This window comes from Oncorhynchus keta, chromosome 8 (genome assembly GCF_023373465.1).
Source record: "Oncorhynchus keta strain PuntledgeMale-10-30-2019 chromosome 8, Oket_V2, whole genome shotgun sequence".
Lineage (NCBI taxonomy): Eukaryota > Metazoa > Chordata > Actinopteri > Salmoniformes > Salmonidae > Oncorhynchus > Oncorhynchus keta.
In genome coordinates, this window is record NC_068428.1 from 28,497,303 (window position 1) to 28,503,477 (window position 6,175).

A 6,175-nucleotide genomic window follows, 5' to 3' on the forward strand; every position below is an offset into this window, starting at 1 on the left:
TAAATCTTCAATAATGTTTAAATTCCTTTGTCTTTAGAAATGAAAAGGAACGCAGCTCGCTCTCACGGCTGCGCGCGTGACTTAGCTCATGGCATTCTGCCAGACACCTGGTTGAAACAGCTCTCATTCTCTCCCCCTTCATAGTAGAAGCCTGAAACAAGGTTCTAAAGACTGTCTAGTGGAAACCTGAGGAAGTGCAATATGACCCCATTTACACTGTATATTGGATAGGCAAAGACTTGAAAACCTACAAACCTCAGATTTCCCATTTCCTGGTTGGATTTTTCTCTGGTTTTTGCCTGTCACATGAGTTCTGTTATACTCACAGACATCATTCAAACAGTTTTAGGAACTTCTGGGCCTGAGTAGCAGGCAGTTTACTCTGGGCACGCTTTTCATCTGAACGTGAAAATACTGCTCCCTATCCCAAACAGGTTTCAATGAGTGCTTATCCCCTTTGAAATGGTGTCTGTTGGAAAATATTGAAATGAACAGCTTTGTATGGGTTAATAAACATGGCATGCCAGCTCCATCCTGGTGGCGCAATGGTCTAATTCCATGGATAGAGAACAGACGATCATATGTTTCAATCTTGCTGACAATGCCACAATAAAATATAAATGTGTTTGCATGATTAATGCATAAACAATAGAATTTCCATGTGTCCTATCTGTTATTGGAGTTCAAGTCTTATTAAAACATGTTCTCATAATGTTATTTAATTACCTTCAAATAACCTATCATTTCTGTTCTGAGACAGTTAATAAAACTTCCCAAGAAAACTTTTAGGGAAATGTAAAATGTTCTCAGATCCTCAATGCAACCTAAAAATGTTTGTTCCAAGAACAGGCCACATTTTCCCTTCTGTTCTCAAAACGTTTAAAAAAACTTTTTTTTTCTTCAGTTTACAGATCAGGAAACATATGGCTTCGTTCTCAGAACCAATGGGGAAACAAAAATGTACGTTCCTTCAACTTCCAAGGAACCAAGTGTGCTAGCTGGGACTGCCCTATTTGTAGCCTAAATACAGTAAAGTATTCAGACTGCTTGACTATTTCTACATGTTGCTACGTTACAGCCTTATTCTAAAACGGATTAAATACCCCCCCCCCGTCAAACTACACACAATACCCCATAATGACAAAGCAAAAACAGGTTTTTAGAAAATTTAGCAAAGTACTCAGTACTTTGTTGAAGGACCTTTGGCAGCGATTACAGCCTCGAGTCTTCTTGGATATGACGCTACAAGCTTGGCACACCTGTATTTGGGGAGTTTCTCCCATTCTTCTCTGCAGATCCTCTCAAGCTCTTTCAGGTTGGATGGGGAGCATTGCTGCACAGCTATTTTCAGATCTCTACAGAGATGTTCAATCAGGTTCAAGTCCGGTCTCTGGCTGGGCCACTCAAGGACATTCAGAGACTTGTCCCGAAGCCACTCCTGCATTGTCTTGGCTGTGTGATTAGGGTTGTTGTCTTGTTGGAAGGTGAACCTTTGCCCCAGTCTGACGTCCTGAGAGCTCTGGAGCAGCTTATAATCAAAGATCTCTGTACTTTGCTCCGTTCATCTTTCCCTCAATCCTGACTAGTCTCCCAGTCTCTGTCGCTGGAAAACGTTCCCACAGCATGATGCTGCCACCACCATGCTTCACCGTAGGGATGGTGGCAGGTTTCCTCCAGACATGATGCTGCCACCACCATGCTTCACCGTAGGGATGGTGCCAGGTTTCCTCCAGACATGATGCTGCCACCACCATGCTTCACCGTAGGGATTGTTGCAGGTTTCCTCCAGACGTGACGTTTGGCATCCATGCCAAAGAGTTCAATCTTGGTTTCATCAGACCAGAGAATCTTGTTTCTCATGGTCTCAGAGTCTTTAGGTGCCTTTTGGCAAACTCCAAGCGGGCTGTCATGTGCCTTTTACTGAGGAGTGGCTTCCATATGGCCACTCTACCATAAAGGCCTGATTGGTAGAGTGCTGCAGAGATGGTTGTCCTTTTGGAAATTTCTCCCATCTACACAGAGGAACTCTAGAGCACTGTCAGAGTGACCAACGGGTTCTTGGTCACCTCCCTGACCATGGCCCTTCTTCCCCGATTGCTCAGTTTGGCCAGTTGGACAGCTCGCAGAAGTCTTGGTGCTTCCAAATTTATTACATTTAAGAATGATGGAGACCACTGTTTTCTTGGGGACCTTCAATGTTGCAAAACATTTTTGCTACCCTTCCCCAGATCTATGCCTCGACACAATCCTGTCTCGGAGCTCTACGGACAATTCCTTCGACCTCATGGCTGTGGGACATTATATAGACAGGTGTGTGTCTTTCCAAATCATATCCAATCAGTTGAATTTACCACAGGTGGACTCAAGGATGATCAATGGAAACAGGATGCATCTGAGCTCAATTTCGAGTCTCATAGCACAGGGTCTGAATACTTATGTAAATAAGGTATTTCATTTATTTATTTATTTATTGCTAAGATTTCAAAAAACCTGTTTACACTAGATTGATGAGGAAAACATGTATTTAATAAATTGTAGTATGAGGCTGTAATGTAACAAAATATGGAAAAAGTCAAGGGGTCTGAATACTTTTTTGACTGCTGGTCGTGCAGTGCCTTGTGTGGCTGAGTAGGCCAATTCTGGACTGGAAGTTTTTCCTATGAAGTGCCAGACAGATATAATATATTGCTGCAACCAAAAATGACTAGCTATAGTTTTCCTGATTGAATGTGAAGTCAACAGCTGTAGAGCCATTGACAGAAGCATTCCCTTTGACCCTAACCATATCCATGTCCTGCATCCACATTCTTCTGGTTTGTGAAGACATAACCATATGTCAATACACTACTTCATTGTTTTTCTAAAATTAAGGAATACTATTATATTCATTGGCAAAATGAACCTGCACAAACAAACAAGCAAACCAACCAACAAGTAGAATATCCTTCAGAAACCCTTCCCCATTGCTAAGAGAAGCATTTAGTCCCAGTTTACCAACATTTCAACGGAGTTGACTTTGGAACTGAACATCTCTGTGCTGTCACTGTGCAAACAGCGTTGGGCTGCTTGCTCTGTTGACTGGGACGTATAAAATAGTGCTGTTGGGTTTTGGGTTTCCACAGAAGGATCAGGCCTGCAGTATATTGAGTCCATGTGGGGAGTCTTTACCCACAGCCCTTCCTGTTTCTAATTTGGCTCTGTGGTGGTTTTGTCTGCGGGCCAAGCGCCTCTCCTTGCCTCTCCTCTCCACTTCACTCCTCTCCTCTCCTTTCCTTTCCTCTCCTCTCCACTTCACTCCTCTCTTCTCCTTTCCTCTCCTACCCACTTCACTCCTCTCCTCTCCTCTCCTTTCCCCTCCTCTCCTCTCCTCTCCTCTCCTCTCCCTCTCCTCTCCTCTCCTCTCCTCTCCTCTCCTCTCCTCTCCTCTCCACTTCCTTCCACTTCACTTCTCCTCTCCTCTCCTCTCCTCTCCTCTCCTCTCCTCTCCTCTCCTCTCCTCTCCACTCCTCCTCTCCTCTCCACTTCACTTCACTCCTCTCTTCTCCTCTCCTCTCCTCTCCTCTCCTTTCCTCTCCTCTCCTCTCCTCTCCTCTCCTCTCCTCTCCTCTCCTCTCCTTTCCTCTCCTCTCCTCTCCTCGCCTCTTCATTTCACTCCTCTCTTCTCCTTTCCTCTCCTCTCCACTTCACTCCTCTCTTCTCCTTTCCTCTCCTCTCCACTTCACTCCTCTCTTCTCATTTCCTCTCCTCTCCTCTCCACTCCTCTCTTCTTCTTTCCTCTCCTCTCCACTTCACTCCTCTCTTCTCCTTTCCTCTCCTCTCCACTTCACTCCTCTCTTCTCCTTTCCTCTCCTCTCCACTTCACTCCTCTCTTCTCATTTCCTCTCCTCTCCACTTCACTCCTCTCTTTTCCTCTCCTCACCTCTCCACTTCACTCCTCTCTTCTTCTTTCCTCTCCTCTCCACTTCACTCCTCTCTTCTCCTTTCCTCTCCTCTCCACTTTACTCCTCTCTTCTCCTTTCCTCTCCTCTCCACTTCACTCCTCTCTTCTCCTCTCCTCTCCACTTCACTCCTCTCCACTTCACTCCTCTTTTCTCCTCTCCTCTCCCCTCCAGTTCACTCCTCTCCTCTCCACTTCACTCCTCTCCTCTCCTTTTCTCTCCACTCCACTCCACTCCTCTCCTCTCCTCTCCTCTCGTCTCCTCTCCTCTCCTCTCCTCTCCTCTCCTCTTCACTTCACTCCTTTTCTCTCCACTTCACTCCCCACCTCTCCTTGCCTCTCCTCTCCACTTCACTCCTCTCCTCTCCTTGCCTCTCCTCTCCACTTCACTCCTCTCCTTTCCTCTCCTCTCCACTTCACTCCTCTCTTCTCCTCTCTTCTCCTCTCCTCTCCATTTCACTCCTCTCCTTTCCTCTCCTCTCCTCTCCACTTCACTCCTCTCTTCTCCTCTCTTCTCCTCGCCTCTTCATTTCACTCCTCTCCTCTCCTTGCCTCGCCTCTCCACTTTACTCCTCTCCTTTCGTCTCCTCTCCTCTTCGTTTCACTCCTCGCTTCTCCTTTCCGCTCCTCGCCTCTTCATTTCACTCCTCTCTTCTCCTTGCCTCTCCTCTCCACTTCACTCCTCTCCTTTCGTCTCCTCTCCTCTTCATTTCACTCCTCTCTTTTCCTTTCCGCTCCTCGCCTCTTAGTTTCACTCCTCTCTTCTCCTTTCCTCTCCTCTCCACTTCACTCCTCTCTTCTCCTTTCCTCTCCTCTCCACTTCACTTCTCTATTCTCCTCTCCTCTTCACTTCACTCCTCTAACTTCACTCCTCTCTTCTCCTCTCCTCTCCTCTCCAGTTCACTCCTCTCTTTTCCTTTCCTCTCCTCTCCACTTCACTCCTCTCCACCTCACTCCTCTCCAGTTCACTTCTCTCTTTTCCTCTCCTCTCCTCTCCACTTCACTCCTCTCTTCTCCTTTCCTCTCCTCTCCACTTCACTCCTCTCTTCTCCTTTCCTCTCCACTTTACTCCTCTCTTCTCCTCTCCTCTCCACTTCACTCCTCTCTTCTCCTTTCCTCTCCTCTCCACTTCACTCCTCTCTTCTCCTCTCCTCTCCACTTCACTCCTCTCTTCTCCTCTCCTCTTCATTTCACTCCTCTCTTCTTCCTTCCGCTCCTCGCCTCTTCATTTCACTCCTCTCTTCTCCTTGCCTCTCCTCTCCACTTCACTCCTCTCCTTTCGTCTCCTCTCCTCTTCATTTCACTCCTCTCTTCTCCTTTCCGCTCCTCGCCTCTTCATTTCACTCCTCTCTTCTCCTTTCCTCTCCTCTCCACTTCACTCCTCTCTTCTCATTTCCTCTCCTCTCCACTTCACTCCTCTCTTTTCCTCTCCTCTCCTCTCCACTTCACTCCTCTCTTCTTCTTTCCTCTCCTCTCCACTTCACTCCTCTCTTCTCCTTTCCTCTCCTCTCCACTTTACTCCTCTCTTCTCCTTTCCTCTCCTCTCCACTTCACTCCTCTCTTCTACTCTCCTCTCCACTTCACTCCTCCATACTTCACTCCTCTCTTCTCCTTTCCTCTCCTCTCCACTTTACTCCTCTCTTCTCCTCTCCTCTCCACTTCACTCCTCTTTTCTCCTCTCCTCTCCCCTCCAGTTCACTCCTCTCCTCTCCTCTCCACTTCACTCCTCTCCTCTCCTTTTCTCTCCACTCCACTCCACTCCTCTCCTCTCCACTCCACTCCTCTCCTCTCCTCTCCTCTCCTCTCCTCTCCTCTCCTCTCCTCTCCTCTCCTCTCCTCTCCTCTCCTCTCCTCTCCTCTCGTCTCCTCTCCTCTCCTCTCCTCTCCTCTCCTCTTCACTTCACTCCTTTTCTCTCCACTTCACTCCCTACCTCTCCTTGCCTCTCCTCTCCACTTCACTCCTCTCCTCTCCTTGCCTCTCCTCTCCACTTCACTCCTCTCCTTTCCTCTCCTCTCCTCTCCACTTCACTCCTCTCTTCTCCTCTCTTCTCCTCTCCTCTCCATTTCACTCCTCTCCTTTCCTCTCCTCTCCTCTCCACTTCACTCCTCTCTTCTCCTCTCTTCTCCTCGCCTCTTAATTTCACTCCTCTCCTCTCCTTGCCTCGCCTCTCCACTTTACTCCTCTCCTTTCGTCTCCTCTCCTCTTCGTTTCACTCCTCTCTTCTCCTTTCCGCTCCT